Below are 11,063 nucleotides of genomic sequence, written 5' to 3'. Positions count from 1 at the left end.
GGACTGAGGACTCGTCACTGAAATTATGTTGGGACCTGTCTGGGCAAAAAGAAAAAGTCTCAGTATCATCTTTTAATTGGAGAACTCACCCAGAATATTGATTCAAATTAAATCAAAACCAGTACTTTTCAAATGCTTCATTTTGCATTCCTGTTGAGAAAATAACTCTTGGAATGAGATTTTTACAGCTTTACATATAGAATATGACATACATCTATTCACATTTCAGACTCCATAAGAGAAAGAAAAAAAAAAAGGATAAAAAATGCCAGAGTGCTCCAAGCACAGGGCTTGGATTATAAATCTGAACTCAAGAACTCAGTTCTCTTACATGCAGGGAACAGCTGCAGCCTCAGTTTCATGAGTAACCATCAGGTTTTCCTTTTTGGTGGCTGTTAAGTCATTTGGGATGCTCGGCTCTGCTGCATCCTTTCCCCCAGAGGGAGCAGAGGAATCCCATTCCTGCCCTTGGAGTCTGTGCCAGCAGCCCAGGAGTGGCTTGGGAATGAGAGGCTGTTATTAAAGGAGTGATGACTCCTAATTCCGAGAAGCCCTGGACATTTGACCGCGCTTGGGAATGAATCTGCTCCTCTTTTCTCCAGAGCATGTTGTCCCTCTCAGCACAGGGAAAAACCCCTGAGAGCAGCAGGGCTGAGCAGCTCCACTCTGCCACAGCAGGTTGGACTGGAACCTCCATTTCAGTAGCCATGGGATTCCAGGGAATCTGATGAGCTGGGAATCCTGTGTAAGACCACAAATCCATCCCAAACTCTGCTCCTTTTGCCTCTCCCCCTGCTCCATCCACATCCATGCCACCTCCTCATTACAATACAGAGTAAGGAAGGTTGAGAACCCCATGGGTGTTTTTAAACCTCTGTTGAGGTGGAATTTGAACCTTGCTACGAATAAACCATTAAAAGGACATTAATAAACACCGGAAAGCAGTAATGATGTGTTACTGCCAGAGGAGGGCCAGTCCAACGGGTTGAAGGCTGACACAGTTTTCCAGGCTCAGGGTTGCACAACGTGCTTGTTTACCTGGAACATTTCTTCTTTCCCTTTCCCTCCTCAGACACACACGTGGGGGGACCAAGGGACAACAGGGAACTGGACTCAGGAATTCCAAATATAGGTTACAATCTCCATGCTTTACAGTTTTATCTGTAAGATCACAACTGTAAATATCCTTTAGTTGTAAAACCTCAGATATTTGAAAATGAGGGTACTTGTCTCTTGCCTGGAGTTCCAATCCTCTTGGTTTATCCTCTTTGTGCATATATATTCAGTTGATTTCTCCACTCTAGAACTCATTCCTGTACTTTCCCATGAACCATGAAAGTTGAAAACAAGTTTTTCTCCCCTTGTCTTTGTAAATCTGTCCAGAACTCTTCTGTTCTTCTTCCCACTGAGTCATTTTAGCCCTTTAAATTTTACCTTGGAAGCTTTCCTTTCTCTTTACTTCATAATGATGACTTCTGCTCTTTAGTTGTGTAATACAGCCCAATGTTGAAAGTCAGGAATTGCCCTGAAAACACAGCTGGAATTAGGAATAAAGTTTAGGATGCCTGAAGAGAGCAACAGCAGGGTTATGTCTGATTGATCTGTTAATCCTTATTAATGACAATTCCTACAGTGCTCTGGAATCAGCTGCTCAGACAAATTCTCCCTGAATTTGCCCTGTGTTTGGGAAGCAGATCCCACAGGGTGCTGAAATCATACAGGTGGTTTTGAGCTAAACTGGGGTTCAAGCTCTTTTTGACAAATTTAAAATCTCTACCCTTCCTTTTCCAAAGCTTTCCCACCATCCTGATGTGGAAGGGACCAAATGAACACTGCGGGAATAAAAAAATTGCACTTCAAAAAGAACTTACCCTGGCCATCACCCCACACACCTAAACCAAGACAATTCCCAGGCTTCAGATTCATCCATACTTTCATATCTTGCCAATTCCAATGAAACGAGGATAATTTAGAAAAGTGTAATTATGTTTTAACAGATCAAAGATGAGTGTATTAAGTTGAACTAATTGCAGTGAGGAATTTTGACCTATTTTCTTTGAAGTCTTACAAAAAAATGAATTAGGTGAGCCAGTCCCATTTGCACAGGTCAAGTTCAAGATTCTTCATAACATTTTTGCTGCCAATTTATGATTTTGCTGGACACCAAATAAATTCATTTTTCCTTCAGGATCAAACAGTTATTCATACAAGGGAATATGAGTCCAAATAATAAATATCTTCTGATGATTGCCTGAATCCAACTATTCCTTTCTGCTACTGTTGCTTCATGTTTTGTCCTACTGAAATCCATCTTGAAGTGATGTAGACTCACACAGATTTATTTTTTATTCATTTACTTATTTACTGGTTAGGATCACAGAAGGTTTCTCTCCAGTGAAATAGTGTTTAAGAATATTTTATAGCTTATGAGATGCAGTTTGGACCTAGAAGACAAATTTTATCTTTCCCTCCACAGACTCAAATGCAAACATGCTGAAAAGCAAAGGTGATTCCGTGCTTGGGAATCACCTCTGTGCCAAAAAGATGGGCAGGAAGCTCAGAGGGGAAGAAGAAGAGGAACAGTGAGGCTGTGGCATGGTTTGCTTCTTCTTGTGGATTTGAAAGGAGATTGGATTTATCAATGTGAACTCTGTTCACAACTTTCTGATATGGCAGTGGCTGAGTATGGGAGTAAAACTCTGCTGTGCAGTTTCTTCCCCATTCTTTGTGGCAGCTGCTTTTGGAAATTTCTCTTCTTCCTTCACCAAATCTTCCTCCTAAATCTTAGCAGCAGAAATCAAGCTTCAGCTCAGAAAGTGCCTCTTTTTTCTTGAGGCAGCATGGAAGTGGGAAAGGAGAATGGATGCAGTGATTTGTCTGGGCTGTAATTGGCCATGTCCCCCCAGCAGCTCCATTCCTTGGCAAGAGGCATGGCCTGGATCTTCTCTCACATTTATAAAGGATTTGTCTTTAGCCATGAGCACAAACCATCAAAGTTACACAACTCCAAATTCTGTCCAGTTACACAGAGGGACCATATCTCTCTCTGTCTCTGTTTCTACCTCACCAAAAAGACTCCAGACCTTTCTACTCCCATTTCCTTCCTCGCCTTCCTTGTCTCTATTCCCTTAGGGTCCTACCTTCTACTGACTGACCTCTACCAACAGCAACAACAATAATTATCCTATAATTAGACACTCTGTTCCTAAAGCTGTCAGTGTGGGAAGGAAGCGAGAAGTGCTCAAGGTAAGAGTTTAAGGGCTCCTTCTTCATTGTATCATCAGAGGTATTTGTGCCAAGTCCTTGGCACTTCATTAAGTGGCTGTTGGGGTTCTCTTCTAATTGCATCTCATAAGTAGCTGATTGCAGCTCATGACTCAGTGGTTGAGTCTCCAGACCACAGAGATAGAGAGTGAAGGACACTCAGGGATTCAGATTTTCAGTTCCTGCTGCCAATTAGGGCCAAATTAAACCCTCCAAGCCCATCGTGCCACCCACGCAGCGTTAGGGGTGCACCTCAGTCTTCTGGGTGTCACCCCAGAGCCTGGAATGCACAGCTTTGGCTCCGGTAGAGATGTGTGAAGCTTGTGTGAAATCTAAATGCCCAGCAAATCCTCCTTGGTGCTAGAGATCCCTGTGAAACCACAGTTCTCACTGTCCCATCAAAACAGGTGGGACTTTGAAATGCTCTTGTTGAAATGTCCCAGCTCTGCCAAGGTTTGGAAGCACAGCCCTGGATTAAAAACACTTCGGTTTATCCTCTCTCTGTGACATGAGCAGTCCACTTAAATTCCTTAGCAAGACATTGCATATAAATGCAAAGAAATGCGTGAATTCCTTACAGCTGGGATGAGAGGTATGTCCACATTTCACTTTTTCTCCTTGTTTTTAGTGTCCTCTGGGATCATCTGTTGGAGAATAACAAATCCCCCAGCCCTGGCTCTGACTTGAAATGTGTACCAGGGTTTCCCTTCTCACTTACTCCATGGCTGTTTCTTCTTCTTCCACTTGCCTAGTAAAAAAAAATAAATAAAATTTTATCCTTTTATTCCTGCAGTTCAATTTTCCCTGGGCACAGAACATGGAGCGGTGCCTGCAGAAATACACAGGATGGAATATCTGACTTTCCCTCTTTGTTGTCCATATTTCACTGTCTTGCTGCTTGGATTGGTTATCCAAACCTCAGTGCAAATATTACTAATAAAATCACACTTTCCCATAATACTCTGCCTCGGTACTGAATTTCTCCTGACTCTTACTCAGGCTTGGTTATTGATAAGCATCAGGCAAAAGAAGGGTCTCTAGGTTAAATCTATATTGCTTTGAATTTCCCTTCCATGCTTAACATCAGACGCCACCAACACATCTTGAACTGATTTAAGGCCCTGGGGTGTTGCTCGGTGCCATTCAAAACACAGCAAGCCACTTTCCATGTGCTGGGGCCACTAGGGCTCGTTAGAATGGCATTTTTAATAAAACTTAAGTGTAACTACAACATTTTGCGGCTCCACTCTCCAGATAAACCACTACAGACGTCATTCCCCACCTCAGCTCCCCGTTTACACACCCACCAGACTTTTGACCAGCCGGCCAAATTCATTCTGGGTGTAAATCTATGGCAATCAATAACATTCCTTCTGCTTGACACTTCTTGTGGGCAAAAGTTTCCATAGGCTTGTTTGCCTATGTGTCTTTTTTTCACTTCCTATAACAAATTAAGTCTTGAAACAAAGCCCTGAATGTTATTATTCAGGTGAGGCAATGCAGGAGCATTAAAAACACTTTGGGTTTAGATGCAGCTGGTCTATGTTAGAGTTGTTTTCTGGTCCAGAAAAGGCTGGGCTGTTATGAATGCTTGAAGATTTTCCCTTTCGTTGCCTAAAATTAAAAAAAAAATGCATTTATCCAGTGCAATTTCTTCTAGGCAAGAATATCTTCAGGGTTCACAAAAGAGCTCTGGTGCTGGCTAGGATGTGACAGGCAAAAAAACCCATAAAGCCAAAGGATGAACTCATTATCTGTGCTGCTGGCCAAAATCAGATTCTGAAAGGATCATCTACAACTCACAGGGACAATCCTAACCAGCTCAGTCAGGGCAGAGTTTCTTGGGAAGCTTCTCCATGGGAACTGGGGCAAACTGGAGGGGAATGGTCCCACCAGAAGCTGCATTACTGGAGCAGGAGCCTTTCCAGCAGAGAGTTTTGCACTGGTTGTTGCAGAGGGCAAAGCTCTGCATCTCCTCAGCAGCTTTGCTCCTCTGATGGCTTCTCTTAATAAATCCCATTGTGCTCCTGCTTTCAGTTTCCTGTCACACTCTGGGTGCCACACTCTGGGACAGAAGAATCAATACATGGATTCCCTGAAGTGAGTCCCTGTGTAGTCTGTGGGATTTGGTTAAAGAGCCTGGATCACTTTCTTCTCTCTGGACACTCCCATTTCAAGCTCTACAGCCCCCTGAGGACAGAATTCCGCTGTTCCCAAGTGATTTTGGACTGGTCAGAAAAGACCCCTGTGAGATATTTTTCATCCAAGTACCACCTGAAGCCTCCTGATGGACAGAAGGATCATTCCTTTACCTTCATCAGCTCCTGGCAGATCCTGTGAGGTTCTGTTTTCTTGCAGGGACTGTGTGTGAGTGCACAGACAGCTCCAGATGCAGAGCTCCTAGCAGGGCTTTAAACATTACAGGGATCAATATGTGAGGCTGATTATGTGGTGGATGTGCTGTTCCCACCTCTTTCCCATCCCAAGCCTGTCCCAGCTGAAGGGAAGGGAGGTGTGAAGTGTGTGGCAGTGCACACCCCAGGGCAGCAGCCAGCACCACCATTCCCAGCTCCCAGCGTCTCCACGCGATGCTGTTTAATACCAGACCAATGAGGTGAATAAAACCTACAAAAGTTTATAGTGTGTAAATTACTGTTGCACCCTGCCCTCTGCCTCCGCGCTGAACTGAGAGGGATAAATGGAAACAGCCCCTTCCCTGCCATGGCAGGAGGACTTCCAGGAGCTGCAGGAATTCCTGGGCAGTTATACAGGGGTGGAAAGCAGCAGGAAACGTCCCAAGCAGCTCTGGCTCTTGACACCTCATCCTCTGAACATCCCACTCCCAGGCACTTGTGGAAAGAGGCTGTGCTGGAGAGCCTTGGCTTGAGGCCACAACTCTCCAGCACCCAGAGCCACAGGGCTGAGCAAAACTGTGCCCTTTGAGGGCCAGCAAGGAGGCAAAGCAGCAAATTGGGGCAACAAGCAGCTAATTTGGGATTTGAGCAGGGTACAGAGGGAGGAAAACAAAGCTCTTTGGAGTGGGGCTCTGCTGGAGGCTGGGCACCACCAGGGCTGTTGTTTTGCCTCTTCTCGGCCTTCGAAAACGTCCCTGTTGTGTAACCTGATAGCTGCTGGCCATCCCATATCTCACATATTTGAGAAATTCTGTTCCAGAGGATCTGCAAGTGCTGAGGGAACGTGCCACTGCAGACAGGCATCCACAACTCAGCTCAGTACATGAGCTGCCCTGGCAGCTGCTGTGTTATCTTTGGAGCCACTGCTCACTCTGTCAAACTGAAAACACAACAAAACATTTGAGCAAACGCTGAAACTTTTATGATCTCTTGGGGGGAAAAAAGAAGTCTCAGATAGTGTAATCTGATGAGTGTGGTACAGATGGAGAGATAGACAATGCCTGTTAGAAGATGCATCTGCATGTTATAAAATGAGGAGGGAGAGATCTGGCTCCCTGTTTTACCCTCAGATCCTCAAGCACAGATTCCTTTAACCATTCCTTCAACCATTCCTTCAACCATTCCAAACCCCGCTGCTGGAAATAGGGCCTGAGCAAGGGACAGAGGCACTTCCTGAAGCAGCTGCTCATTCTCCACCTCAAAGTTGACATTGGGTGCTCAGTTGGATTTATCAAATTGTTGCCTTTGCACACGTGATTTCGTTTTCTGTGCCTCAGTTTCCCTGTTTGTAAGACAGCAAAATCAGTTGCATCATCGAGTGCTTTGGTATTGAAAAAATGTTCTATCTAGGGAAAGGTTTCACTGTTCTCATATTTCTGGGTGCGTAAGAGGTCACTGGAAGTTTAAGGAAGCTTACTGAGGTGTTAGTTAAAAATAGTTAATGATGCAAAAAAAAAAAAAAAAAAAAAAAAAAAGCAACTTGGAAACATCCAGGGGCTATGTTTTAAAAACAAACGAATGCACAGCCGTAGCAAGGAGCAACTTCTGCCAATACTTGCTGAAGCAAGGTGTTTGAAATGCTCCAGCTGGGGCTGCTCCTGCTGAATCCAGGGCAATTGTAGGTGCTCAGGATGTTCCAGGATCAGACCTAGACCCATTTATTTCAGTGTAAAGGGAAGGGGGGACTCCCAGGAGCAGCTCCAGCAATGGGGACTGCGTGCAAACGCACGTCTTGCACACAATCCGAGGGTTGTTCTGCTAAAAGTGGGCACGGAAACATAAAGTTAAAGGTCATCGCTGAGTCTTTCATTTCCCTCCTCTGCTGTCTCCAGACTTTCTGGGAATGGCTCTGGTCGTGTGCCGGAGCACCGGCTGCGTTTCGCTGATGAGCACAGAGCTCCTCGTGTACTTTTGCACAGCCAATTAGCAAAGTAATTGAGAACTCCTCGGGATGAAAGGTGTAATACACACACACACGATTATTCACCATTTTCATTACATGCCGTATCCGGGAAGCTGCTGGAATGGAATGCAGCGAGGCACTCCGTGATGAGGTAACTGGGAATGACCTGCTTTTCCTCATTTACATCTGACTCAGAGCCATTTGAATACTCTGCTTTATGTGCGATATTGCCTTATTACTTTTACAACACCCCGCAGAAGACGAGGAGAGCCAGCAGGTCTCTGCCCTCCAGAGGTTGCTTTATCAGAGAGAAAATGAGTGGAAGGTAATGCACAATAGGGAGGAGATGGGTGGAGAGCCTGAGATGGTTGGACTGCAGCATGATCATTATTATTAAAGTCCTCAAGGATATCATGGGAGAAATTAGTCTTAGGTAAGGATTTGAATGGAATGAGACCAGCTGCTCAGCAGGCCAGAACTGGGAGGCTGTTTAAGCAGAAAAGGGTGGTGTAGAGAAAAGACTGGATATTACTTACTTATAAATATACATATATACATATATATATATATATATATATTTTTTTTTTATGGCTAAATCCAGATTTTATATATAAGGTTATATAGAAGATGATGACAATCCCCAGCCCAGCATGTAAAGACAGGGCTAAAATAGATGTCACACCTTCATTTGGAAACAGCCCATCAAACCTGATCTTCTTGAGGTTGCTTGTAAATTTTTAGGATCAGGTCTGCAGAGCAACTGGGTAAAACCTGTCTGGATCTGAATGGCACCGTTTTGAAAACTTGCCTCTCAAACTCCGGTGCTTCAGGAGGTTGCCTGGATTGTGGAAAACGGGGAATTGTTTTGCTGCCTGTATAAGATGTTTTGTTTTGGTATCCTCAACCTGCTTAAAAAGTGCCAGTTAAAACCACTGAGCTGCAGAGCTCCTGAACCCGTCCCTCGGCAGAGCACGACATCCAACACTAAAGCTCTCTCTTGTGGTCCTGCAATGCAAGCACAAGCCCTTCGTTAGAGGAAAACTCGGCTCAGGAACTACTTCAGCAAAACACCAAGCTCGTGAGGAGTTGAGAAATCACATCTTAATTTTCTGTTAATTAAGCTGACAGTTTCTATTCCTAATTTTAAATGGAGGATGTTTATTATGGAAATTATTGGCCGCTCTTGCTCTTCTCACACCAAATGCGTTACCAGAAAAAAAATCCCTTCTTTTAAATAAGAGGTTGAATTTTTTAGAAGTATTAAAAAGGCTGATTCAGGTGCTTACAAGCACAACCTTCCCATGGTGCAGGAATATCCAGCTTCCACTTCCAAGAGTCATTTTGCCCTGGCTACCTTTGATTTCCCAGGCTGAAACCTCTCCTTTGCATTTACGTGCAGAGGGAGAGCCTGGGAAGGGCAGGGACACAGAAAACAACTGGGCACCCTTTGGATTTGCAAAAGCAGAACCTGTTCCCCACAGATGAAAGCTGATTCACGGGACATTTTTCTGACAGCCAGCACTGTCTGTGCTGATTAAGGAATTGTGTGATCAGATAGAGAAAGTGTCAGGGAGCTGCTGTGTCATCTCCTGGTGGGGCTGCTGCCGCTGGGGATCGGCCTCGTCTGAGCCACTTTGTTCTGGCACCAAGCTGGGCTCACGTTTGGCCTTTCCTTGTCCTTGGCCAGAGGGGAACCCTGAGCAAAACTTCAGGAGGAAATCTGGATTGGTTTACAGATGCTCCCTAAATGCCTGGGGGTGGACAGAAAGTCTCATGTCCCAGCTGATCAGGAGTGTGGAGGTGAAAGGATGGGGCTGGCTGGCCTCAGAGCAGGGAATGTCTCACCTGGGGAACCTTTTTGGGCAGGGCTGAGGTGCTGCTGGATTTGCTTTTACTCCTGAAAAATGAAGGGGTGAAAAAAAATCCTCCAAAGTGACAGAGTCACAAGGAAAATGGGAATGTTTGTTTGTAGTAACACAACAAACAGGACCTTGAATCCGCAGGATGAGCTACAAGATCTGAGGAAACCTCTGAGGCCCGACCAGAGGGGCAGGAAAAGGTCTGAAAATGGCATGCGAGGCAAGTTTGGGAGGGTTCAGCCTTTGAAGATGGATGGGGGAAGCAGGGGTTAGATTTCTTGGCTGTCATCTGGAATCAAAACCACCCACCAGTGTCCCTATCACTCTCCCAGGACCCGCTGGAAGTCACCCCATGGGCTTCAGTGACTGCTTTAAAATCCCCTCAGGGGCTCTGATCCCAGACCAAGCAGCCTCAGCAGTGATGGTTTTGTCCCTTGCTGTTCAACAGAGGAAAAATTCCACCTTTATGATGCACCCAAACACAGAACTCTCTCCTTCTGAGCTTATAATTGACTACATAAAATCACATTAATGGTATAACCCTGGCAGCTCTCGAACAGAAAATTTAATGGGAAGTTTTGAAATGCTAAAACTCCTTGTTTTCTGGAGAGTTCAGGGAAAAAAATAATGTTTTTAATACATATATTTCAAGAGTTTTCTAAGAACTGGAATGCCATGGACTTACAGCTTTGTCTTCCTTTGTACTTTTTTGTTATTCCATATAGCAAAATTAATGGTGTTTAGGCAATTTCCCTTTTTCTACTTAGTGTTTACTGCATATTCCAAACATGGCCAATTTTGGAAAGTTAGAGAATGACCAAGCAAATAAAATGTCAATAAATACTGAGATTATTTTCTCTCCTGATAGCAGCAGTGCTAAAAGAAACGGTGCAGGTTAGTTTTTGACAAAGAAGACCCAAGTCTTCTAAGGCTAGTTTGTTTTTTTTCCAAAAAATCTTGTAAAATAGAAATAAAAGCCTTTGAAGTGGAAAATTCCAACCACCTCTCATTGTCTAACCCATGGAGAGTCACCTAGAGATGAACAGAGTTGATTTTTTAATGCAAACCCAGGCAGGACCAGGCTGCACTTTGCCTTACTGCAAAGCTGGTCATTAAAACTCATTTGATTTTGAATGAGGCTTTTTTTTCCCCCCCTCATTGTTTTGAAAGAAACAATCCATTTTCCTGGACAATTAGAAAATGACAATTGTAAAGGACTGGAAGAACGGGTCTGCTGAATGAATCCAGGCATACCTGGGACTGCCAAGGTAGAAAGGAACATTTCTAAAAAACAACATTTTTGTGGGGCTTCATCCTCTGAATCATCTACTGCTTTTAATGGCAGCTAACACCAAATTGGGCTTATTAAGGGTGAGGAAGGCCTGAGCCTCTGCCAGGGCCGGATTCTTTTTCTTGTGTGGATGCAAAATGCAGTGGAGGTGTTTGGGAATGGCTCAACATGCAGGAGCTTGAGAGTGGGGTTACAAAAACAGAGCTAACAGGCACGCCAAAGGAAAACTGGGAACGCTGCTGACTCCTTTGGAAAATCAAGGCAGAATGGAAGGCTTTCTTCATTCATTTTCTTTAGAAGTTAATTTACCAAAACATCCAGTTAAGAAAAGA

This window comes from Molothrus ater, chromosome 15 (genome assembly GCF_012460135.2).
Source record: "Molothrus ater isolate BHLD 08-10-18 breed brown headed cowbird chromosome 15, BPBGC_Mater_1.1, whole genome shotgun sequence".
NCBI lineage: Eukaryota > Metazoa > Chordata > Aves > Passeriformes > Icteridae > Molothrus > Molothrus ater.
Note: the sequence above shows the minus strand (reverse complement) of the source record.